The sequence below is a fragment of the Rhipicephalus microplus genome, chromosome X (genome assembly GCF_043290135.1).
Source record: "Rhipicephalus microplus isolate Deutch F79 chromosome X, USDA_Rmic, whole genome shotgun sequence".
Lineage (NCBI taxonomy): Eukaryota > Metazoa > Arthropoda > Arachnida > Ixodida > Ixodidae > Rhipicephalus > Rhipicephalus microplus.
The window spans coordinates 204,880,138-204,907,950 of NC_134710.1; the positions used below are offsets into that span (position 1 = coordinate 204,880,138).

The 27,813-nt window shown below is 45.0% G+C and overlaps 1 protein-coding gene across 2 annotated transcripts in view; it reads left to right on the forward strand.

Moving 5' to 3' along the window:
- The window catches only part of LOC119187640 (G-protein coupled receptor dmsr-1), a 951,250-nt gene that overhangs the window by 643,349 nt on the left and 280,088 nt on the right, over nt 1-27,813 (forward strand). For both annotated transcript variants that reach the window (XM_075878496.1, XM_037435726.2), the window contains one exon: nt 1,996-2,063. The gene's annotated coding sequence lies outside the window, so the exon portion shown is untranslated. The remainder of the gene's footprint in view (nt 1-1,995; nt 2,064-27,813) is intronic.

Consider the following 27,813-nt stretch of genomic DNA (forward strand, 5'->3'; position numbering starts at 1 on the left):
TGATCTTTCAGTTTGGTGGGTTTTTAATGTCATCGAATACCAATGCATAATGAAGGGCGCATGATCACTTTCATTTGGCATATAAATCCTTCATAAAGTAATAAAACTAGGCTCCTCATGTATGGTGCAAAAGCAATAACTGATCGCCTGTTTGTCCCCAGGTGACGAATGTGCCTAGTCTGCTATAAGGTCAGTGAGGTAGTGCAAGATTGTAAGTGTGCTCAGAGACCGCAGATAATTATAAAGCTTGCGAACACAAGACGGGGGCGAAATAAAGTACTTGGGAGATGATTTCTGCTTGCATTGAACACAAGCGTGGCAACGCTGATGTATCACATATTCGTGCAGCCTTCTAGAGTCTAAACTTTCTTAAGCGTTCTGTTCATTATTAAATAGCAGCATCAGGTATCCCACGTGCTAGGATAATTAGATGAAATGGGAACCGTTTGCCAAATGCTGGGTCTTTTTATTGCACGTTACTTCGGGTTATGCGGATTCCACCCCAACGATGTTTGCTTTTTTTTTTAACTGATTCTATTTGAGTAACAACACCCACATTGATTTTCTCACCTTTTAAATTTTCAATCACTGTGACAGTAAGCCGTTCCTCCATATCCACAAGTGTGAAAGTTGGGTGCGTTGTCTTTTTTGTATTTAAACTGGTATAGCACTTTGCGGGAAGGAAAGAAAATGGCTGAACAGACTGACACAATGTCCTCTTGAGCCAGTCGGTTCGGCCGTTTGGGCGTGATAGCATCAAAGGGCTCGTTTTGCAAACATTCTAGCGTTGGCGTTGGTTTCGTTGGATGTGAGCAAAAAATTATCATCTTGTGCGTGACCAAAAATCGAGAAATATGCAAATAAAATAAATGATCAAAAAATATTGATCTCAGTGGAGACCGAACAAAGGCAATTTGAATGACATGCGGGTGTTCTACCACACAAAGACGCGTCTTTTTCTTCTTTCTTTCTTGGTCTATAATAAAATATTGGAATGCGTAACAAAGACACAATAAAGCAAACAAAAGTACAATCACATGGTGACATAAGGTGCTCACACGTTACTAAGGAACACTCAATGGCTAACACAGCATGTAGTAGAAGAGTGAGAGTGCTTCATAACGTGTTATACAAGAGAGAAGGTCAGACCAAACGCCTCACCAAGATGCAAGACCAGTCCGGTCTAAAGTCTAGGTCTTCATAAATGTCCTTGAAGTGAATAGTCCTTTGAATGAAGTGTGTGCTAGAAGAGTTGATGGGTTCTGCATTAGGTCCGGCATACGTGATAATTATACAATATTATATTATTATATTATTATTATTATTATTATTATTATTATTATTATTATTATTATTATTATTATTATTATTATTATTATTATTATTATTATTATTATTATTATTATTATTATTCCTTCGTCACCTTTCAAGAAGAAATTAAGGGAGGCTACGAAAAAAAGCTGACGAGCAGCTTAACTTGGCTAGCTCCTGCACACGAAAAGTACACTTTGATTCGCGAGTTTTGAGCAGTGCACATCAACATCATTATTAATGGGGCAAGTAAACAGCAAGTGCAACAAAAAAGTATGAAAGGTTGGACAAACAGTCTTTCCAGCAACAATGTAGAGAATTTTCATCAGGTAATAAAAATAATATGAACACCTTGTAACAAGGTTTACTAGAAAATAAACACTGATTTTTTTAAAAATTAGGAATTTTTTCAAAGTTCACTCATGATGAGCGCGATATTCTTTAAAAAATAAACTCCTGAAAGCACCCTCTAAATTCTAACAAAAGTAAACCCCGAAAATACGAGGGCCTAGTTTTATTCAGATCTAATATTTTGATCGCAGCTTCATCACGTATCAGATGCGCTAGATGCAACGTACCGTATGGGACATTTACACAGGAGTTCGTGCCGATATAACTATTGCACACTTGAACACTTGAAAGTTTGAGAACTTAGAACGTTAAAAATATGTGCATTTTGTCCAGCTTCCGGTGTACCAAGGCACGCCACCTGGGACCTCCTGAAGCCAAGGTCAGGTTCATTGCACTCTTTGGTGAGTGATCTTTTTACTGCTCGTCATGAAATACAAGCCTTAGCATGTATATTCACGTTGTGACATCATGTACACGAACCTCCTGTTGACAGCTGGTTTCTGTACATTATTGGTTTGGTGCATCTAGTGTACCACAACGCTTGCTAAAATGCGCGAAGTAGAAATAATAATACCATGCAGTGATAACTTACAAATTGTGCGAAAACGCTAGTCGGCAATCAGTGTATACGTGTAGATGCTTGAGCAACACGGTGAATGCGTAAATTTAGGCGTGTTACCCCACGTTGTAGGGGTAAACGTGGTAACAACTACATTATAGAAAACAGTGTTTCTTGACACGGTGTGCCTTGCCAATTTTTCGCTTAGTTTAATTGTTCACGGCCCGTGTGCACAAAAACGTTCTAGGGCAGCAACTTCTCGTACGGTTAATGGTGTCAACTCGGGATGTGAACAAAAGTCATTGAAGGCTGCTATACTCAAGCAGAATTACCAACGACGAATTGGGTTCCTGGCAGTCCTTCGCATTTTCTTTCGAATAGCCTACATTTCAAAGCAAATACAATATATGGTAGTTTTAAAAGGGTTGAAACTGTTGCTAAATAATGGTTAAAAATGACGAAAAAAAACTTCATTTGACAAAACAAATGTAACATATCGGCACTAGGGTGTGGGTACGTTACCTGCGTTTCACCCTAGTTCACAATGTTTTGATCTTGGAAAGTAGTGGTGCCTAATTTTGGGCAGTCAAGACGTACTTCTCACTTACAAGCGTAGTACTGCGAGCATCCGCACCCGCTTGCTTTTTTTTTTTTTCAAAATAAATTCTAAGCTACAACGTGTTATAGGGTGTGCTGCTGTAATTGATGTCCCCTATGCAAACCACATACCAGCCAACTCTCCCGAGTTGTCCAGGAGACTACCGAATTTTCACCTGATCTCCCGATTGCATGAATGCTATTTCAAATCACCGAAAAAGTGACCTCCACAGATGGGCCATTTTTTTTAATCACGTGCGTATGACGGCCTTTCCTGCTGTGATAGTTGCGGTCCTGCGGAAGAGCACTCACCCCTACACGTCTATAGTTTATTGTAACCATACCATAGAGTACCGCTAAGTATATCTAGGCACTGCAGTATCTGGGCGAAGTCAGCAGCCGCGAGACCCGCTCACCAACATATCGAAAGAAGGCGACCACAACATTTGCATGTCTCTGCATTGCGAGGAATGCTAGACCTACGCCGCTTTCCTAGGCGTCAGTTCTATCTGTTACGTGGTTTTGGGAGTTGCGTGTTTGCTCGAGTTCATTTGAAGGTCGATGGTGGTTTCTGAGATAAAAATGTTGTAAGTATATCTGAGCTCTCACACAACTTAGTTTCCGTGCTTCGTGACTTGGCGGAAAGGTGGAAAGTATGGATTTTGTATACCACGAGTGCCTGTGATGTAAGCGTTTCACACGGTGGTATGGCCGACATATCGCTTCACAGAAGCAACATAAGTATGTCCATGCTGCGAAAGCACTGCAGATCATCGGACATTTCATCCATAAGAGCTACCAAAACAGTCCGATCAGTGCATAATGCATGTGCCTAGAATTTCTTAGGAAACACAACTTTCCGCTAAGCGTTAGCGATCACGCAGGAGCATTGTTCCGAAAAATACTGCCGAAGCACGAGGGTGCGGACGCACGCGAACAACTGCCATCGTCGGGGAAATGGCTGCAGATGCCGAAAACACAATGCGTAGCGTTCCGGGCTGAACCACAGCGCTCTCGTAGTCGCAGTGTATAGGGGGTCCGCCAGGCGGCAGCACTATCGCCGCGCCACTTTGAAGGTCTGTTCGCACGCATATCCAGCTGTCTGTGTTTCGGCATGCAGGAGGTATTCCAGATGTCACTAGATATCCAATTCGCCGTACTGGTCTCGGACATGGGCCGTACAGCGAGTTTTTCTTGCGTGTGGCGAGCGCACGGGCCGCCAAAAAGGTAACCCCAAAGCTATAGCGATCCTCGCAGATAATGTCAGATATGTTAAAAGAAAAGGATTATCCCCCCCCCCCCAAAAAAATCACTTCCCTCCTTTTGAATTTTGGAAGAGTTCTTTTTAAAGATATAGGTAATAGACAGAGAACTGAAGGCGCGTAATAATCATTCAAATTCGGTAAATACATGCGAGTGTGGTGTACGTAAATAAGTAATCGTGTTATGGTAAGAAGTAAATTTTACGGTTGTTGTGTAGAACCTATCCGAATTCCGCACATTTCTACAATATTCTGCGTGCTTCTTCTTTATTGTTCATTTCAATTGAATGAATTATTTGTATTTTTATGCTTGTCAACGTTCAATGTTTTATATCAATCCTGATAAGTGACAATGCATATTAGTCGAAACAAAAAGGAAAGCAAACCTAATTATGCATAAGCTTACCGATTAAAGGGAGGTTTGGGTATTATATATAGTACAACTTGACAGATTCACAATGTTCCGTGATGAACTAAATAGCGTTCACTGTCACACTGATGTCTTCGCAGCTCTTCTACGTGCACTGCAACAGCGTGAATTGCGTACGAAGGCTAACCAAGAGAGACTCTGAAATTGTAATGTTATCAGCATACATAAGTAGAGCATAATTGACAAGCTTTTATTTGCTCAATTTGCGCTACTTACGCTCAGAAACATCGATCTTCGTTACTTGCCTCAATACTAGCTTCTTCTTGGAGCGCAAGACACACGGTTATTTTTTGCGTACGAACGGACGTGATGCATCGGATAATTGGGCACGCAGCGTATAACGATCGAGGACACATGAGGCGAATGAGAAATCAGCACTCAGGCTCATCCCACATCCTGTGTCGCAGTATGCGCACGCAGAAGGTTTCGTATCCTCAACGGTAAGTTCAATGGAAACAGCTTTGCATAGCCTTGTTTTGTTCGATAAAAACATATTAAACCTACGCCTTCGCAAGCAGCAAACATATCGACACACCCCACCGTCACTAACGACTTCAAGCGGCAGGTCTATAGCAAGGCGAATGCAGTCACCGATGCCGTTCGTGATCAAACGCGACCTCGTCAATGACCACTTATCTTAAAGTAGGGTTCTCAGGCACACGGTCTATGGACTTCTCCCCGGTTGGCACATGACTGTTTTAGTCCCATATTTTTCCCCAATGGGGGCGCGCTTATGAGCGACCCAGATTTCACTACTCGCAATGATTTTTTTTGTGTGAAGTACCCCTTTCAGTCACCATGCATGCGTTCAAACATATTAATTGAACCAGGACTCGATTATTCCAAAATTATGTACAAAGTTACAGTTTTCCAGCCTTTCCGTGGACTATCGACACGTTTCTTGATGTCGACATTAAATATACTTTCAGAAATTTCGCACAAGTGATACATGTTAGTTATGGGAAGGGCCTTCTTTTAGATGGCAACGCTATAGCGCTGACAAACATGGATCAATATGAAAGTGATGGCAGAGTGAAGAGAAGAGCGAAATATTCATAAGGAAAGCAGAATATTCCACGAGACTATGAGCATAAATAAGACGAAAAATGGGTAAGAGGGCCTTGCAGTTCACGGTGCCACAATACCGGCCAACGACCGCCGCCGCCAAAAGATGGAACCATACTTGTATTTGCAACGTTATAAGTATGCCTGAAGCCCCATTTTGCCGTACAAGTGATTTCTCCGGAATCTTCGACAAGTCGTGTTTAAAAGCCGCCGTGCCTGACCTTCAAATAAGGTATCTGCTGCAGTTTTTTTTCTCAACGACGAGTGGAGCAACAGGTGGAAGAGCTTCGTATGCCGCAACTACTAAACGAGCTGCCTCAGCAGACTCAGTGGCGCCGATGTCATATCCAGAGAAACCCAGCGCCGAAGCAAAAGCTAAGCGCTTCCTCAGGGAAAAGAGTTATGTGTATAAAAAAATTGCTTGTATGTGGTCGCACATGCCTGTCTCCTTAAAGTTCTTGGACTCAATGCATCACGAAATGAAAACCCACGTAGAGCTTCACAGAAATTTAGCATTGGGGTAGTATCGTAGTCGGACTCAATTTGCTTAGCAACTAATATTATTATTGTTGGAGTCAAACGTCCCAAAACCATTATATTCTTATGAGAGGGGCTGTAGTGGAGGTCGTCAGAAATTCTGACCACCTGTTGTTCTTTAACATGCATCTTAAGCACATAGGTGTCAATCATTTCCACCTTCATCGAAAATGCGGCTGCCGCGGTCGGAATGGGATACCGCGACCTGCGGGTCAACAGCCCAGTGTGCTAGCCACTACAGACCTGCGTGGCGGGTTTCTTCTTACCAACCAGGTTGAGATATGCATTCTGATGTCATGCCTGTGTGAGGGCAACGCCTCCTCTTTTTTATCAACGACCACTAGACGCGCCTGATCAGCTGTTTACAACCCTCTCCTTTAGCCCTTATCTGATCTCGCCAATAGGCTAGCCTTCGCGAATGCTTGGCGGTTATGGAGAAGAGAGCCCATCATGTAGTGCCTCATGAAGAAAATCATACGAATTAATTTTTTGGTCAGTTATCTACAAATCCATGGAATGGTGTCTTGATTTTTTCAGGCTCATAATGTTGGCTGTCACGATGGTTCTGTAAAAGATAATGTGCTTTCAGATAGCGTGTTGCCATTCATGGCGTTATGTGAGAAACAAATGAAGAAGCGTCACTGCAACGCAATTGCCTGCACTAAATTTAAGAACGCTGTGAAGCAGCAGCGACACCACTACGAGCCACAAAACATGAGCCCAAAGGAACGAATTTCACTGACGTTTAATATCGGAGTGAGGAACACGCTTATCGCATTTTCGGTGGAAAGCGCTCGGACGCATGCGTGACGCGAGCAGTGCTAGCCCTTATATAACGCCGCATCATGGCCACTCTCTGAACTAAGGCAGACCGATGGATCCCGTTGAGAAGAGCGCGTTTGTACTGGCATTAAAAAAATAAAGGATGCTTTGGCGTGGACAGTTGGTTTTTATGACACCTTCAATGTTAAGAGCCAGGATGAAATCTAAGCGAGCCTGTTCACCGAAACAGCCGCTGTTGCTATTTACCTGCAAAATGTCCTTGCATGCCATCTCGCGATCACGCTATTGGTTCAGAAACATGCTCTGACTTCAAACATAACTTTTTACAATTAGATATCTTTTTGCGTAGGTAATCAGCCAATCTTCTTTCGCACGTTATGGACGACGAGGAGTGGACCGGAGCTACTAGTGGCGTGAAGTCTTGCGCTGCTATTGGCTGCGGCCAAGTGATGGTTCCGATCTGGCGATGAAACAATCAACTCAGTCTGACGCACGTCGAACGTCCGATCTGTTGGTGATCGAGATACAACAAAACATCACCTTTTCGGCTGCCATACCACCACATCGTCTGTCAGATGAGACGCAAGGTTAGACCATCGGTCAGTTACAATTATCCAGTCTTGCTGCGCAACTCCTAAATGCCACAATTGGTCAGCCCGGCGTATGAAGATGTTGACTGTCAAATGATGCGGGTAGACAAACTGACATTGCCACAGCTGCCATAAGGGGCAGAATGGCCATCGTCCTATAGATAATCACCTGCGAAATTCTAACGAGTCTTACGAAGTTTAAAGAGCAGGAGAGATCAACAAAAGCAGAAATTACCGCCATACACCTACGGCTGCTGGCTCATGGTCCTCGGTATTCGTTGTTCGGTTACTCCATCATGAAATTGAAAAGAAACAGCATTGAGAGTGCGCGCTCGAAAAATGCTATTCTCATCGGATATTCAATCTAGGTGCCAACAGAATAGGAGCCTTATTTAGCTGAATTAGTGGCAACCGAAAGGCCTACAAAGAGTTTTTAAAATGTAATTGCGAAAGGTGAGATAACTAGATGTACTGAGTACATGTGTTTTCCATAATTGTTCTCCCGCTCTTGAAGTAAGGTCTTCATTTTATTTTATAGGGCTCCCGCAGGTGCACCACGCGATGTAACCCTGGGAACTGGCCATCGTATGAGATATCAGCGGAATTCAGAGCACTTCGCATTGCATGGAAATGAGCTAGGTGATGCGCAGAAATAGGGCCCACTTTAACTTCTAAATATTTTCTTTTCTATTTTACTGCCGGCACTAACGCCCTTGTGTATACACTTCTCCACGAAAATTTTGCAGCATAATGGTCTTTAACAACTTTTCGTCACCACCCTCTTCACGAATTAAATCCAGGTATGCACGTTATGTACGGCCATGCAGCCATGGGAAGGTGTCGTAGAGGCGTCTTGCATAGACTATGAGTATAGGCGTGGCGTTCACTCATCGTTACTCACGAGCGCCCTACGCCTTCTGGCGTTAGCAGTACGTCAGTACATAAACAGTGCATCAAACTCCGTTTTTTTTTGCAAATTGCGTTTTTATGAATTCCTGCATTTCAATGTGCCTTTTCTCAATAACTACTTTTTTGGTGAAACAGTGCATGCAAGAACAATAATAGGTTGGAAACAATCTGAACTAAAAAAATACAAATTTCATGAAAAATATGCAGCTGTAAAAAAATATACGATATGCACACTCTTTGGTTTTGCGAATGCAGCTTTTTTTTTTTTACACAAGAAGTCCCGTGAAAGTGTCGTATTGTTTAGTTGAGATATAATCTACATGTATCTACAATAACACAGCTGACTATCATTACATGTTTTTGGTGGTTGCTGAGAAAAGACACATTGAATAAATAAACCCCCTTTAAAATTTGGGAGTGGGCAAAACGAAGGATATGCAACATAGTCTTAAAAAAAGAATATCACCGTATGCCCACTGGCATTCTTTGTTAGTATGTGAAATTGTGTGTTAATACTGGCATCTCCTGAAATACTTCAATAGAACTGACATATGCCACTTAGTCTACCATACCCCATTATATGCGAGATATGTGGAAATCTTGAGAGCGTTGAGCACCTCCTGTGCCTATGCCGCGATATTTCATACAAAGAAACGCGATGACCACATTCTTGTTGAATTAGGTTGAGCAAAAAGTATCGAAAAAGTTTTGTTGGCACCGCAACCTTGTCCTCAGCACAATATTCTGAAAGCTCTGACAACGTCTCCTTAATTTCACCTAATGTCAACGCGCACGCTAGCTTTTCAACGGAATACATCGGTCCGCCTTATTTCAGAGAGTGGTCGCAATGCGACGCTACAACGTGTGTAGCGCTGCTTGCGTCACACATGCCTGTGAGCGCTTCCCCCCGGAAATGTGATAGAGTGTTTCCCACTCCGATATCATGTCTGTCAGATATATTCTTTCGTGCTCCTTTCTTGTGACTCGAAGCAATGCCGCCGCTGCATCAGAGTGCTCTTAAAAGCCAGCGCATGCAGTTGCGTTGCAGTGACGCTTCCGCATTGGCGGCCCGCATAGCGCCACGAACGGTGGCACACTGTCTCATAACACCGTAACGTTTACAGAGCCAGCGGGACCACTAATACTGTGAACACCACTAATTAAAGACGCCGTGCCACGAATCTGTATACAACTGAACAAAAAAAATACTTCATATGGTTTTCTTCGTGATGAGGTGCCTCTCTCCCCCTTGACCACAAAAACACGGGAAGGCTAAGCGATAGGCGAGAGCAAAAAAGTGCTTGAGGAGAGGGTGGTGAACATATGGATCAGCGCACCTGGCTGACGTTGATAATTAGGAGAAAGCATTGGCTATGAAGAAATATTCACCCGAGACGTAATCAGACAAGATGCTGTAAATATAGTTTTCAGGCATTCAAGGTTTCATGACCACCTACATTCTCAAAATGAGCGTCTTCACTCTCCTTTCCTTTCTATCTCTTTCCTCACGCTGCGTGCAGATAAGAACATTTATTATAGCCAAATTACCAGCTTTCCTGTTCTAACAAATACCTGCCCTCATGTTTTCAAGATCATACGTCCCTTCACCGTGCTTTTCTGGAAATTCGTACCAGCGGGAGTCTGCTATTTAGCGTCAAACAACATGCTATGCGTAATCGCAGCATACCGAGCTGCCCAAAATTTGCCAGGTCAGTGTGGCTGTATAAGCTTTTTGGCATGGTACCTCTGTACCTTGCTGTGGCAAGGCATCATCGAAAGGCAGAAAACACACATCGAGCTACTTGTGTTGAACATGTCCTTCTTGTGACTCTGTCGTCGCCACGTGCACTGCAACCAAGTCAGTTTCATAGACGTTATTCGGTGGACCAATCAGTGACGAAAACATCCCGAAAAAGCACAAAGAAAAAATGGCTGAAACTTTAGCGTATGCCCAATGCGACGTTTCCCATGTCTTTCCGTGTGGAAGGTAATTGGGCTTGAGGAGGTTTTATGTGTGGGCGAGGAAGAGGGAAAGGCCAAGATCTCCGCTGTTTCCGCAGTCATCGCTCGGCTCCCCTGAAGCATAGCTGCTTTTTTTTTTAGTAATTCGTGAGCATTTGCAGCATTTTAGTCCCGATCCAAAAACACGTCATACTAAAATTCTGACAACTAATGGTAAACGAAATTGTTAAACTTCATGCATGCTGCTTATGAGCTGGCTAATAGCTTGCGGAAAAGGAATCACACCGCGTATAATGACTCCTACAGGTTCGCAGGGGCGTCTGGTAATTGTAACGTGCTGCAGATGCACGTATCCGCTAAAAAAAATGTTATCACCCGGTAAAGCCATTCGCTGGAGTAGACGCTTTCGCCAACCTTGACATCGCAATTTCGGGCATACATTATTCACCGTAGCCACACGACACGACGAAGTCAAGAACATTCGATTGCATGGGCATGTAGAATAATCAATTTAAACATGTAAATCAATCAATTGGAGCGTGTGAGCTTGGGGGTATATATTGTATACCAGGCATCCGGCCGAAATACACACACACACACACACACACACACACACACACATATATATATATATATATATATATATATATATATATATATATATATATATATATATATATATAGAGTACGACGCACGTTTGTTTTGCACGGTATATGTTGGACCAACCTTTGCCATATATATATATATATATTATAAAGGAGATTTATTAAGCAGAAAGGTTGGTGCTTGGAAGGCTTGGAAGGCGATGCACCAGCCGCAATTTCCGAGCTCGAGCCGCTCCTGCACACTCGATGCTGCTGCCTCTGCGCCGGAGTACTTCCTCTTCTTTACAATGGCCCCACGGAGAAAAAAGGAGCCATCCTGGCGACTTAGTCCTGGGCAGGCGGCGTTGAACCGTGGTATTGCTTGAGCCTCTGGACGTGTACAACCTCGCGGTTGCGACGTCGCAAGTCTGATGGTGGCGTAAGAGGCTCAATGAGGTAGTTTACTGGCGAAGTTTGTTCGACAATACGAAATGGCTCATCGTACTTTGGCAGAAGTTTGGAAGAGAGCCCAGGTGTGCGATGCGGCACTGACAGCCATACAAGAGAATTCGGAAGAAAAACGGGAGTTGAGGTCTGGGCATCACGAATTGCTTTTTGCCTGTTTTGGTCATCGCAGGTAAAGCGACGAGCTAACTGGCGGCATTCTTCTGCGTGTCTGGCGGCGTCCAAGATCGGTAGGCACTCGGACGCGTCTGGTCGATAGGGCAAAATGGTGTCAATGGTGTGGGAGGGGTGACGGCCGTAGAGGAGGTAAAAAGGGGAGAAGCCTGTTGTCGCTTGCGTTGCCGTATTATAGGCGTATGTAATGAATGGGAGAACTAAGTCCCAGTTAGAGTGGTCAGGCGTCACATACATAGATAGCATGTCACCGAGAGTACGATTAAAGCGCTCGGTAGCCCCGTTGGTTTGTGGGTGGTAAGCGGTACATGTGCGATGTACAATAGCACACTCACCGAGCAATTTTTCAATGACCTCGGACAAGAAGGCGCGGCCGCGGTCACTGAGGAGTTCTTGAGGGCCTCCATGACGCAACACAAAATGACGCAGTAGGAAAGTGGCAACCTCCTGTGCTGTAGCCGTTTTAAGAGAAGCGGTTTCAGCATAGCGCGTTAGGTGGTCGATAGCAACTATTATCCACCTGTTGCCAGTCGGAGCCAATGGAAGTGGCCTATAAATATCTATTCCAACCCGTTCGAAGGGTCGGGAAGGGCATGGTAAAGGCTGTAGTTCACCGGCGGAGGCGTGTGGTGAGATTTTCGGCGCTGACATTCGGCACAAGAGCGGACGAAGTTGCGGACGAAGGTATACATGCCACGCCAGTAGTAGCGATGTCGAAGCCTTTCGTAGGTCTTGAAGACTCCTGCGTGGCCACATTGTGGGTCAGCGTGAAAAGAGGAACAAATCTGCGACCTCAGGGTTCGTGGAACGACGAGCAGCCACTTGCGTCCCTCTGGTGCGTAGTTACGTCGATAGAGAAGCGTGTCACGTATCGAGAAGTGTTGAACTTGGCGCCGAAGCGTTCGCGTCTTTGGGAGTTCAGAAGTGTCGGAGAGATGATTGAGGAGAGACGCAGTCTACGGGTCATTGCGTTGTTCGATAGCAATGGTGTCAAAGTCAAGCGATGACAATGTGGAATCGCAAGCGGAGTCAGCTGTGGCATTCTGGGACAGGGGGGAACGGGAAAGGGCGTCGGCGTCAGCATGCTTCCGTCCTGACCGATAAACCACGCGTATGTCGTAATCTTGAATTTTCAACGCCCAGCGAGCGAGGCGGCCAGATGGGTCTTTTAACGTCGAAAGCCAGCACAGCGCGTGGTGGTCGGTCACGACATCAAAAGAACGACCATATAGATATGGGCGAAACTTTTCAAGGGCCCACACAATGGCCAAGCACTCCTTTTCTGTGACGCTGTAGTTGCTCTCAGCCTTGGTAAGTGTGCGACTAGCGTATGCCACGACGTATTCCTGATGTTCCGGTTTACGCTGTGCGAGCACAGCACCCAGGCCTACACCACTGGCGTCGGTGTGGATTTCAGTTGGAGCTTCAGGATCGAAATGGCGTAGAATGGGTGGCGTCGTAAGAAGCCGTCGCAGGGTGGTGAAAGCCTCGTCGCAGGCAGGGGACCACGATAAGAGGTCTTTACAGCTGCTGAGAAGTTGCGTGAGAGGTGATATGATAGACGCAAAGTTTCGGACGAATCGCCGGAAATACGAACACAAGCCGATGAAACTTCGAAGTTCTTTGATGGTGGCAGGTTTAGGAAACGCCGTAACAGCTCGCAATTTCTCGGGATCCGGGAGGATGCCTTCCTTGGAAACAACGTGGCCCAAAATGTTCAATTGACGCATGGCAAATCGACATTTTTTGAGGTTTAATTGCAAACCGGCGTTAGTTAAGCAAGTAAGGACGTGCTGAAGGCGACGTAAGTGTGTGTCAAAGTTAGGGGCGAAGACCACAATATCGTCGAGGTAACACAAGCATATCTTCCATTTTAGTCCAAGCAAGATGTTGTCCATCATTCGTTCGAACGTTGCAGGTGCATTGCAAACTCCGAAGGGCATGACGGTGAATTCATATAAGCCGTCTGGCGTGACAAAAGCGGTTTTGGGGCGATCGGCCTCCGCCATAGGCACCTGCCAGTAGCCTGACCGCAAGTCTAACGAGGAAAAGAACTCGGCACCCTGCAAACTGTCCAAAGCATCGTCAATGCGCGGTAGTGGATAGACATCCTTCAGCGTGATCTTGTTCAATCGCCGGAAAGCGACACAGAAACGAATAGAACCGTCTTTCTTTTTGACGAGAACCACCGGAGACGCCCATGGGCTCTGTGAAGGTCGAATGACGCCTCTGCGAAGCATGTCGTCTACTTGGTCAGCAATGACGCGGCGTTCTGTAGCGGACACGCGATACGGTCGTTGTCGCAGCGGTGAGTGGGACCCAGTGTCGATGTGGTGTTCTACTGCTAAGGCACGGCCGAGAGATGTTTGTTCAACGTCGAAAGAGTGGCGGTAGCTCTCAAGAATGGTGAGGAGTTGTGAACGCTGCGAAGATGTCAAATCTGCAGCGATGAATGGTTGAAATATGCTTGCCGACGTTGAGTCAGGCGCTGAGACGACAGCCAGTTCACAGACGGAGGTTGAAGGCACCTCATCGGGGACGGATATAATTCTGGAAGAACTGATTGTCTCGACGTGGCCAAGGCACTCGCGACAAAGTAGGGATAAAGACGACGATTCATGATTATAAATTGGCATTGTGGTTGACCCTTCTACAAGATCGAGAGCAGCAAAAGGCAGGGGGAGAGCTCTTCGGGCGACGAATATTGGAGATGGTGTGAAGAAGACCGTGCCGTCGGATATGGCGCTGCATGAAACTGGCACGAACGCAAAAGAGCATGGAGGGATGTAGGTGTCATCGCTAACGACAAGTTTAGCGGCAAACTGGGTGTCGACGGACGCTTGGTCATCCAGTGAGCAAAATTCGACCTCAGCCCTAGCACAGTCGATTACGGCGTTATGACGCGACAAAAAGTCCCATCCCAAAATAATATTATGGGAGCATGATGGAAGAACCACGAACTCTATCGTATACAGAACGTCCTGAATTGTCACGCTGGCTGTACATACTGCGGTCGGTTGAACAGGTTGAGCACTGGCTGTGCGAAGCGATAATCCGGAGAAAGGCGTCGTAACCTTACGAATTGAGCGGCAAAATCCAGCATCTATAACCGAAACAGCTGCACCGGTATCTACAAGAGCGACAGTAGGAATATTTTCGACGAACACATCAATAACATTGGTAGGTGACAAATGAGGACTTGGGCAAACCGAAACTTGCGCAGTTCTTGCCTCAGGAACTGCGTCATCTAGTTTTCCTCCTCGTTAGGTGCGGGCCGTCGACGCATAGGAGAAGGCGAGCGGCGGCGTGGAGAGGGCGAGCGAAGACGTCCCGGCCGAGGGCGGTGGTCGTCATGGTAGCGGGCTGGCATTGGAGTGGAGGAACCGTATCGCGCGTTGGAGTCAAGCGGGAAGAAAGGCTCGCGGCGGTTTTCATTGGTGATATGCGTCCGGCGGCGACAATACCTTGCGACGTGTCCGGGGTATCGACAAGCGTAACATATCGGGCGATTATCGAGGGTGCGCCACGGGTTGGCGGTGTTAGTGCTGGTCCAGTGAACTGGAGCTGGGGGATAGCTCGCGCGAGGCTGGAACGGAGGCGCGGGCGCCTTGCGAGTGGGCATGGCTGCAGCCGCGGCGTAGGTGAGAGGAGCAGCCACAAGATTAGGCTCGCGAGCAGCTGGTAAGGCCTCGGCGACCTCTCCTTGAATGACGTCACGTAGAGATGATGGTAAAGTCGTGGTAGCTTCTGGTGTGAAAGGCACCAAGGAAAGCTGTCGTGCAACTTCTTCGCGGACAAATGCTTTTATTTCGGCTATTAGTGACGCGTGGTCATGACCACTGATCACACTAGACAGCGATGCCAAATCGTGCGCTAGAGGACGTCTTGTCAGAGCTCACTGCTTCCGCAATTCATCGTAGCTTTGGCAGAGGCTAATTACGTCGTTAACAGTCGTCGGGCTTTTCGCCAAGAGCATTTGAAAAGCGTCGTCGTCAATCCCTTTGAGGATGTGTTTACATTTTTCAGCTTCCGTCATTTCGGCGTTCACGCGTCTGCACAAATCGACGACGTCCTCTATGTAACTTGTGAAGGTTTCACCCGTTTCTTGTGCGCGTGTGCGTAAACGTTGCTCGGCACGAAGTTTTCGGACGGCAGGTCGATCGAAGACTGCTACAATCGACGTTTTAAATTGCGGCCACGTTCGGACGTCTGCCTGGTGGTTTCTAAACCAAAGGCTGGCTACACCCGCGAGATAGAACGAAACGCGTGTCAACTTGTCCGCGTCCGTCCATCTGTTTAAAGCGCTCACCCGTTCGAAAGTCGAGAGCCACTCTTCAACGTCGTTGTCATCTGTTCCACTGAAGATTAGAGGCTCCCGCTGAGGAACACTGCCTGGACAGGTGGCCGGAAGAGATGGAAGCGTCTGCTGATCGGCGTCCGGCATAGCAGAAGGTAGCCGTCGAGAACGGAGTTCCAGGATGATAGCGGGAAGGTGTAAGGGACGGTACCCCGGCACCTCCACCAATTATAAAGGAGATTTATTAAGCAGAAAGGTTGGTGCTTGGAAGGCTTGGAAGGCGATGCACCAGCCGCAATTTCCGAGCTCGAGCCGCTCCTGCACACTCGATGCTGCTGCCTCTGCGCCGGAGTACTTCCTCTTCTTTACAATATATATATATATATATATATGTGTGTGTGTGTGTGTGTGTGTGTGTGTTTGTGTGTGTGTGTGTGTGTGTAATATTCCACGTCTTAAAAAGTCCATAACAAACGACGTACGGACGTACGGTACAAAACACCTTTGTTGAAAGGATAACATGAAACAAGATCGGAGGAACGCTTCATCGCACGAACTATGTCTGACCATTCTGCTTCATGAAGCGTTCTTCCAATTGCTGGGAGGGTCAAACATTAGCTGTTTAGTTATAACGTATATGCCCTATAGTTGTGAACTGCTTTTAGCTAAAGTAAGTAGTTGCATACCAGACACATGCCGAACAAGCGAATGCAATATCCAAACGTTTGTCTACATATTTCACAACTGGATGTGAAAAGTTGTCCGAAGTAATAATATTAAGATGAATACATGGCGCTCTTCGTTCGTGACGGGCCAGTCTCAGCCAAAATGCCGGGCACTTAAAGGCGTCAGGATGAGCAAGAATTGCTTTTAGAGGCGATTCTGCATAATTGATTTTTTCATAAAGACTGTGCTACTAAGTTTAACCAATGCAGCTCTTCAAGCAGACATAAGTCTATTCGTGTATTTATGAAAAACAAGCACGGAATCTCTTGGAATGTTTCTTTCTATACCTTAAATATTGGTGAGCTAACAACTATTCATACGAACACCTTTTTCATTTCACTCTACCTTTAGAGGTCATAAATCCCATATTGTTTATTAATTTTAGACCTTCGAATTCATAAATAGCAGCAACAAAACCTTGGAAAAACGTAAACGTAAAACTTCTATTTTGAAAGTGAGACGCAGTAGCTTTATTAAGGCCCACTTGCATCACCTTCTATTTGGTTTCCTATCTTATGCATCTCGGCAGGCACCTCAACCGAGCTGTTGGCCTGCTGTGGTGGCCCACTGGCTGAGATACTTGGCTGCTGGTTGCAGGTCGCGGGATTGAATCCGGGCTGCGTCGGCTGCATTTTCAATGGAGGCGAAAATGTTGTCGGCCCGTGTGCTCAGATTTGGGTGCATATTAAAGAACCCATGTGGTCGAAATTTCCCGAGCCGAAATACACCATGGCGCCTCACATATACATATGGTGGTTTTCAGACGTTAAACACCACATATCAATTAATAAATCCATCCACCGAGCTGTTGGTGAAGGAACGTCTTAGCTCATGGCATCGGCCTGTTTAAACTCTCAGAGAGCTACTACTGAAACAATGAAGTTGCGAAGAACGCACTATGCATCTAAGACTATACCGGCACCTACGTAGTGGGACATTCTGTTGATGCTGTGGCTAATGATGATGATGAAGATGATGATAAGATTTTCTAGGCAACAAAACAAAACAAAACAATAACCGAATCAATTTTAATGGGTTGGCAGCTTTCAGCCACTCACTCGTTACGGAAATGACACATTGCGATAGTATTCTTCGACCATAAAATTTACCTCTTGACGCGCCTTCTATATTGCCCGGCCTGCTTCAACAATTTTTGGCCAGTTCAATATTATCGAAATTGCTATAGCTCACTATGGTCAGTATTCGGGAATAAAATTTTTGTTTTGAACCTTGCCGATTGGAATATTTTGTTTCGCCCTAAATTAGCTCGTAAAAAATCCAAATCGCAGAGAATAAGCGGTATAGGAATAATTTTTAACAGCATTGACACTATTTTTGTGCTTCCATCGATGCCGTCTTTGTTTTATTGGCGTAATGATAAAGACCCGGCTTGTAGAGAAAGTGGTCTTTACAGGCAAAAGGTACTCATTCTGGACTGTTGACAGTGCTTTCTTCTTCTTGACAAACATTTATTGAAGGCCTTCACAAAAACAAAACGTATTGCCTGCGCGAAACGTGGCCACATTCATGGCGAGAGCTGGGATAGGGCCCTTCTAGAGCCTTGAAGCATTCGTTTGTTTGTTTGTTTGTTTGTTTTCCTAGATAAATGTCATGTACCCACTTTGGGGAATTGCCTAAGAATGTAACGTTGAGACTCTTAAATGTTATTTCAGGTAAGCTATGATAATAAAAGCAAAAGTACTGAAATGAAAGGCAATAATCGCAAAATATTCAATTTAGCTATAAGTAATATGCTTTTGAGCTTGAAATTCAGACTGCCGTAATAACTTGATGGAAACAACTTCAAAAAATGAAGTTTTAACCTAATAAACTGACGAATAATTGAAATACACGATTAAAATGGTACTCGTTGAGCAGTTGTAATGAAATTACGCACGGAATCAAAGCCATCCCTGCAGCAGTATCCCAAGCCTGAGGCACCGTCGCTTAAAACATTTTCCTCTGATAAGGTCAAGCCTAATTTTGGAAAAGCAGTAATTAGAAGTCGAGTTCTAACACGAGAGTATCTTAAACATGACAAAAAAGTGTTCTGCAATATTTTCCCGTTCTCCGCAGAATTGGTAGAAGGGTGATGTCGCCAGGCCAGCCCTGTACCAGTAAAAGTTTAATGGGGGGACAGGACATCGAAATCTGGTGATCGTCCCTTCTGATTGTCAAGAATGGCTCCACTGCGATTTCCATGAATATTTTAGGTGATAATATTTCGCCCACGTGGTTGTTGCTTCCATCCTATCTGTGTGAAAATCTTATCTTCTGTACCTGATTGTGGTGAAGTATTCTACAACTGGGAGAACATGAACTTTTCGGAGATCTAGCGATGAGCGGGCTAAGGCGTCGGCCATTTCATTTAATCTTAACCCACGGTGACCTGGGACCCATACTTATTTCAGGTACTTCAGCTGAGACGGGACTAAAGATTGTAGCGTCGTGATGGCACGAGAGGTATGAGAAGTTGTAAAAGCTGTGCATACCTCGAGCGAATGAGTAATTATTACTGGCCTGTTCTCATTCATCGGAAGTTTTCGCAGTGCCATGATGACTGCCATAAGCTCCGCTTCAAAAGCCGGAATGAAATCGAATAGCCTTACGGCAAATGACCAGCTAAGTGATTGGTAGACTATTCCTATGCCTAACCTTTTCTCAATGATGGAAGCATCTGTAGCTATTATTTTACGTGTCAGTGTATGTTCCAGGAAATCTGCTAACCTGTTCTTTAAAGAGTTTGCGGAATGGAAATTTAGATTGTGAAGGAAAGATCTCAACATAATTTATACTAAGAATCTGGTTTGAGTTATCAGGTGAAATTGCCTTACTAATGTTGACATTTATACTTGCCAGTTTCTTTTGTACATAGATTATCTGCGGTGTATGAAATCGAGGCCAATGAGCGAGAAAGAACGAATCTGCGTGGGTCACTGATAAGAACATATTCAGCTCCTCTCACTGGTACGCTGTAAAATTTTAGAAATGTCTGTACTGTTAAGAGTCGGAATCGACAAAACAATGTAAACATACGTGCTTTCTGATAAATAACAATAATTGCTGAAAACCAGGGATCCTCATTCGCAAGTGCACAGCTTTCCGCTCCAAAAAAACCAACGGTTTTGTTTTGTACGCAGGTCCTCCTGGAAACAAGACACATCCAAATTCTAATATTGGTCGCATATACATTTTGTATAACATTCCCATGGTGTCTCTACGTACACCAAATTTGCAATTACTTATTCTTCGCAGTAAGCCTAAAGCCCGTTGAGCCTTATACGCGATCACTATGCCAGTATTCGTTATTCTCAAGAGAAGCGTGCTGCCCGCTACACGCGTGCAATGAATGTTGTGCAATTTTTTGATGCTGTGACTGACGGTTTGAAGAATCCAACGACCCACTCGTTACCCAATTCTTATTGTATGACGCCTCGCTGTTCGTTCACTTTTCTAAAATGCTTTATTACCGATATTTACGAGATTCCTTTCCTGACAAGAAGCCTGTCTACAATCAGTTCACAACGAAGTTTGAAGCACGCATGGCTCAGTGCTACATTGCATGGCAGGTGCGCAGGAGAATCGGGTTTGAATGTCATTGTGCCATTCGTGTTTTGTAGTACTATGGACACAGTGGGGCTCAAACCCAGGTCCCCTGCGTGCCAGCCCAGTATTCTACCACTGAGCTACGCCGGTGCTTCGACCTTCTTCGCAAACTTGCCTTAGGCAAGCTTAATTTCGGGAAAGGAATCTCGTTAATATGAGTACAACTTTACACAATGCGAATAGCGTAACGAGTGGGTCGTTTAATGCTACAACCCATTACAAAAGCTTGATCTTGATCACCTAAGAACTGTGGCACATACCCACTTAAGGCGTGATTCTTCAGCGTCCTCAGCCACTGCATAAACAATTGGCACAAGACTCTTTGCAAGTGTTTGGCGAATGCCACACTTCATAGAGGAATGACGAAGGATAGCATGTTGAATGTGGGCCTACTCCCCAGAAATTATTAGTATTATTGACCAGTGGGTACCCGGCAAGTGTGCTTCTAGCAGTAACTCAATGAGTGTTTAGAAAAGGAAGGCCACTCCTCTAACTTTCGCTGTGACTATGCTGCGCCTTCCACGCAGGCCTGATTTTTTTTTAGTTTGTGCGATTGTCGTTACGGACAGTAGCGGCAGCGGCGGTGCACAACTTCGGTGCACGTGACCCTTGTTTCGATCTCATAACAGCTTTCACTGCAAAAGAGCTTCAGCCCTTCTTCTTAGTTCGTTTTATGGCGCATCGTTTCAGATCACTGTGTAATTTTAGAGCGAAAGCTGTTATGAGATCACAACAACGGTCGTCTGCGATGCCGTTGTTATCCCCCGTCGCCTGTGGCCGCACGAAATAAGAAAAAGAACTAAGTAAGTAAAGACACAACGACACAATTGCATTCGAACCTTGGTTTCCAGCCTACAAGCGTCAACTTGTACAACTGAGCCACGCCGATGCTTAGAACACCTTTGCACACTGGCCTTTGGAATCCTTGATGTGGGGAGAGCAATTGAGTTAGTATGAGTAATAAGGCATTTTAGAACAGAAACAACAACGCAGCCTGACAGAGTGTGCAGTGCGCAACGATTGACTTGTCGAATGTTCCTACCCATTACAAAAGTTTGATGCCGCTCACCGTTTAACTGTGACACATACCAATTGTGGGGATTGTGGGGTCGTGGTGGTAACAAATTTATTAATAACTCCGGTAAATTTGTAACCTGGGTCTAGTAACCTAATTTGTAACCTGGGTCTGTAACCTGTAACATTCCCAGAGATTGCGCTTAAGTAATGTGTACGTCCAGCCGCCCAATTCGCAAGTATCATCTGGATAGACCTCTGTGTATATCCTCTTAAAATGAATAGGGTTGGGCAAGGTCTGAATTTGTGATTGCGCCCAATCTACTCCTTCGGATCTGTCGAGTTTGGGGCTTGGAGGTTGATGAATACGCCTAAACTTATTATAAAGGTTTGCAATGTAACAGTAACGGGTCATTCTATCTCTCTCTCTCTCTCCAGCCGCCACGGTATGTCCATCCCCTGAAGAGGACTTTTCTACGCAGGCGCGGAAAGTGAAACATCGCACTACGTGATATACCTCCCCATTGAGGCTGGGCATGGGATTGGCAAAGGGGGGGGGGGGGATGTGCGAGCCGGGAACCATGTAATATGTCGTTATTCTCTGTCTTTGGGGGTTATATACTTTGCGTTGGCGTTAAGGATAGCCTTGGCGTCCTGCGACATTCTACCTAGGGCATAATTTCTGACCGCTGTCTGCGAATCACTTAGGATATATTGGCTATTTGGGTAAATTAAGGCTTAGGCTATCACCACTTGTTCCGTTACCTCAGGGTGTCTGCTGCGTTCACTAATAAGCTGACCAACTTTTTGTCAGTATTGAGGACTGCCGCTACGAAAGCACGTAGATACGCGTATTCTGCCACGTCTACGAACAGCGCTGCCTTGTCCTTACCAAAGGCGTATAGTTGAGACCGGGCTCTGCTCTTTCTTCGACCCGGATTGATTTCGGGGTCCATGTTCTTGGGTATGTTAGCCAAACGGAGCTTTTCTTTGACCGGGCTTGGTATTTTTTATTGCCGTGCTGCTTGTTATAGGCTATCGCCTGTTCGTGTCCAAGTTAGTCTCTTTAGTTGCGAGGTTTGGTGTGGTTCAATTAGCTCTTCAAGCGTATTGTGCATGCCCAACTGTAGTAGAAGTTCCATTCCTGCACTGTCTGGAAGTACCAGTGCCATCTTGTGTGTTCTGCTAATGTGGGTGTTCAGCTTGGTCCTTTAGGCAGAGTATGAATTGTGATAGGTGGCCACGTATGTACTGTGTCTAATCACAATGGAATGTATGAGTCTCACGACATTCTTTCATGCTCCGATGTCTATTGGTGATTCTTCTGTTGAGACTCATCGTGTTCATGATCTTAGTCTCCAGATTTCTTATCGATGCTGCGTTGGCAACATTTGATTCTATTATGAGTCTGAGCACCATGTTCTGCTTCACCGAAGAAATTTCTTGCCTATGTTTGGTGTGAAGGCAAACTTTTTCGTAAATGTATGCTGAATGAAAACTTGGAAGGTCTTTCCTTAAGCGTTGAGCGGTATAGAAGAAGTTCAAATTTTTCTTGCAAGCAGACAACACCAGTTCCCACAAGGTACCGTTCCACTACCTCAACCACAGTCTCTAGCCGCTGCTCCATGTCTCCCTCAGTCCCCTCGCATACCCCAATCGTAATGTCGTCTGCCTATATGGCGTGATGCAATCCCTCAATGACCTTTAGGCGTTCGGGAAGCCGATCATAATGAGATCGAAGAGCATCGGCGAGATTACGAAGCCTTGTGGGGTGCCGATGCTGCCAATGCTCCTGTCTTCGGACGTGAGTTGGCGAAGCGTCAACGAGCCACTTCTGTTTGTGAGAAAATCCTTCACTTAGTTGTTCGCTCGGTTGCTAGATTTAGTGCGGATATCTTGAGCAGTATGGCTGCATGAGCTGCGGTGTGAAATGCTCTCGATTACAGAAGCTTCTAGCATAATTATTCATCCTCGTCAACCACAGCATAATGAAATGCGCATTATTTCTTGCAAGTATGTGATGAGTACCATGCCTCGCCGAAGACTGACGAAGGATTGCACAGTGAATGCCTGCCTACTTAACAAATAATAATGAAGTTGTGGGTATCCTGCAAGTGTGCTTACAGGTGCTATACCCAAAGAGTGTACGAAAAGGCTCTGAAAAGCCGCTCTTCCAGCTTTCGCAGTGACAGTGCCGCATGTTCCGGGCAGGCCTGGTGGTTTTTTTTTCAAAAAATAGAATGATGCTCAATATCTTATTGTTTATTGTCTTCGATTTTAAACGTACTATTTTGGAGTGAAAGAAAGAAATAATACTGTATGGCATAATTCAAAAAAGAACACCGAAGAGTCCTGAACAATATGAAAGTCGGCCCTTTAGTTTTCCTGTTCGGCGGCTGCATTTTCAATGAAGGCGCGAATAATTTAGATCCGAGTGCTTAGATTTAGGTGCACGTTAAAGAAACCCAGGTGGTTGAAATTTACGGAGCCTTCCACTACGGCGTCTCTCATAATCATATGGTTGTTTAGGGAAGTTAAACTGCAGTATATAATTATTATTACGTTTTCTATTCGAGTTTTGCGCTACAAAATCTTGTCATTCAGCAACTACATACTCACCCAACACAAAATAATTATTTGCTGAAAGCTTCATAGCAAACAAAAATTGGACACAAATTAGGCAGACTGGATGCGCCCACGTTTGTTTTGGTGACGACGGTTGTCACAGTGCTGCTTCAATAAACCTGGCTCAGTTTTAAAGAGATGGCGGATTTGGCAGATTTTCTATTCGAAGCTGCTTGTTTTAGGTTCACGTCGTTATCAAGAATGGCCGCATTTTAATTGCAGTAATTCTATAAATGAAACATACTTTAGCGCATTTCACGCTTTCGTGACATTTAGCCCAGTTTTCGTTTTTAAATTTGGCTCATGTAGCAAGAAAAAAACGCAGAATTTTGTTTTGTTTTTTTGTCAATCGCTTTTAATTGGATCACTTCAATAAGCAAGACACCAACACCGAGATTGTATTTTCTGTGAGAACGGCACTTTAACGTTGTCACCCAACAAAATCAAAAAAGTCCTTTGTGTACACTGAGTTTATGCAGGTCGAACAATCACCAATTGCGAACATTCATTATATCACCAGTGCTAGAAGAGGACTGCCACACAAGGCAGAGAAGCTGCCAAACAAGTGCTGAACTATTGCAACTGCACTGAACTATCAGCCAATCTGCTTATTCTTGCCCTCACTCCGCTGCAACGGAGATGTTTCGGGACCTCGCACAATGGGCTCTGTCACGATGAATATACCACATTGTGATTCGAAACGCCATAATATGTCGTCTACGGGAAAACCTCCTAACACATATATAAGTCCTAAACAGCGACCTATATAAATGATGGCAGAGTTGAAGATAATTGTTATGATGAATGAATCGCCCACGCAAACAACGTAAAGCTTAAGTGGCTGCACCATTGCGGCGGCACATTGGTAGGAAGACTTGCTTAAATAAGTTTCAGAAACATGGCGCTGGGATCAACGCAAGCGTTATTTCATACAAGGAAGTATACCAGCCGACAATATTTTGCATACTATGCAAGTTGCACATTTTGTAGATACAAGATAATAATAATATTTCAGGTCTTATATGCCAAAACACCGTACGAATTGATTGATTGATTGATTGATTGATTGATTGATTGATTGATTGATTGATTGATTGAATATATATGAAGGTCGTCGTAGTTGGTGGGTTCCGGAAATTTGAACCATCTAATGTATAAATTGCACTGACATTGCACAGTACACGTACACGGGCCTCTAGTATTGCGCCTCCACCGAAATTCGATCGTTCCAGCCGGGGCTGAATCCGGCGAGCAGCAGAGCACCGTAGCCACTGATCCATCGTGGCAAACGTAGACAGAAGATGATATCTCTTTTATTTCTGTTCTTCTATTCCATCCTATTTATATAAAAAAAAACGTTCGTTTAGTCAGAACTCTGCTCAACACCTATCGAAAAAGGTTTGTGTACACCGTGGTGGTCATTATAGGGAAGACATTTGAGTGAAACGAACGTTTCGGCCAAGGCACGTGTATTTTTGTGGCCGTACTTCTGTCTGTCGAAACTTCGACACCGACTTGAAGCTTATTTTTTTTTTCTGAGCGTGAGTCACTAACAGCGAGGTTACGGGGGGGAGGGGGATTTTTTTCTATTACTTTCAAGAAAGAGTGTGGGGGCAAGATGATGCAACGCGGCAACAATTTTCTCTTGCATGCCTCGGAGACTGGTGCTCCTGTCACCATGCGAGTATCGAACGTCATAGGCATAGCAGAGCCTGACATTTCTGACGGGTCAACGCATCCCGCCTACTACGCACGACAAACACCCCTTGCAAGCAGCCTTCCTGCGGAATCGCACCATAGGGGCCACACTCACCTTTTTCTTTTTCAGCTTTGATTGGCTCCTCAAATATGCTGGCTTGTACGTTACTAACCTCTGTTTGCATTGCTACATATGTGCGAACGGGACCTTTACATGTACGTCCCAGTGAATTACCCAGCGCTTTCGGACATCAACTATAGTAGCGTTTAGAAGTAGAGGGAAGGTTGATCGCCTGATAATGCTAGTTTCGGGTTATTGCTTATACGACACCAAAGGACGAACATGATTATAAGACAAGCAGGTGTATTTTCAACTGCAAATATTCTGCCTTCCGCACAAATCGAGATGCTGGACCAGAAAGAAAGAGGGACACACAGGCACACACATTATGAATGTGGAGCCTGTCCTACCCTGCTGATGCTCAAAAAATTATGAATCAACTAGGCGCCTGCCACGTTGTTTCTTAATAATTTTGTCTTCACATCGAAATTAGGCCCCAAAGAAGGCATTAGTCGATTTCTTAAGGTTTGGTATCGTTCTTTATATTGCTCTCTGTGCACGCATTCATTGAGATACAGGGAAGAACAACATGACTGGAAAAGGAATGAAAATGTTTTATGAGCAATAAAGCCTACAAACAGCATTACAATATATAACTCTCTGAACTTGTACGGCCCATATATTTATAATAGCGTGCCGAAAAATGCGTTTGTTTGGAAATGCGAATTTTCGCTTTTTCTTATTTTTTTTTGTTCTTTCAGGAGGCAGACAACGCCTGTATTTTTCTGAAGACAGTACATCAGCTTGTTTTTATCGCTCTAGGTCAGATATTATGATAATTGTGTCTATTCGTAGTAACAGCTAGTGCATCATTCGTAATTCTCACGTATAACTCGTGATATTCCACATGAAAAAATCCCAGCATATGCACGGAGTGAATAATCATGAGTTGGATGAAGCGTACATCAGCCCGTCCATGCTTCCATCAGTCCGTCCACGCGACCATCTGTGCCTCCATTCATACATCCGTCCGTCTGTCCATGCGTCCATCCGTGAGGCCATCTGTCGGTCAGTCCGTCCGTTCGTGTGTCCATCCGTCCGTACGTCCACGCGTCCGTCCGTCTGCTCGTCTGTCTGTCCATCCGTCCATGCGTCCATCTGCTCGTCTCTCTAGTGAACACGTCAAGCACCGCTGTCTCCCATCTCGCAACTCCTGTGGCACATGCCCGCTCTAGAGCGGGTATGTGCCACCGGTGGCTACGTACTACTACATACATACAAAAAATGAACAGACCCATGCCTTAAAGTGCTTCGCACCTAAAACTTTCGAGGACGCTTGAGCTTTCAAGAGTGCAACGCTATCACGCCACCAGGTATCGTTTTCATCGCCCACTTACCGGCATGCCACTGTTCGGTCAACACATCCGCCTGAACAGCTTTTGTCTTAAACATGAAGAAAGGTACGTCTGTGCGCGTGGCATTGCTCATTGTGAAGTCACGTATATAGGGCCTATACTGCAATTACAGTGGCCAAGTAATCACTACCTGTCTACCACGCGTGCCTAAGTAGCTGCACACTTTGTAGATGCTGACACAGGTAATGATGGTGACGATGAAATATATCTGAACCATTTTTATTTGTTTTATTGAGGGGTGGAAAGCTTTCAGCCACCGGCTCATGATGCACTTACCATGGTATGGTGACAGATATGTTGAAATGGCTTCTAAAGAGTTAACGAGCTAAATTACCACTTAATCACGTGTAATTTTCATTGTAACCAAATTGCATTGCAAATATCACTTCAGCAAAAGTGAGGACACTGCTTCATAATCTGAGCAATAACCAATGTACAGGGGTGTCCACTCTTAAGGTGAACACGGCTCAGAACGGCCGCGTAAAGTTACTGTATGTGCTCCCTACTGGAGCATCCTGAACGATAGCAATACAGTATCTCTATGGTCGCGCTCTGCGTAGTGCCAGTGCAGCTGGCGTGGCCATGCGTCGAAGCCCATAACGGCACATGCGCACGAGGGAGGTACCTTGTGACATCTGCCACACCCATGAATGAAAGAATAAACTTTCCTCCATGGCTACACCGCTCGAGTGCACCGCTCCATGGCCACCTAATGGCAGTCATACCTGGCTGTAGTGCGGGAACAGCAACAAGCTCGTGTGGGCTTGCACCGCCTCAATTTCATGTGTGGC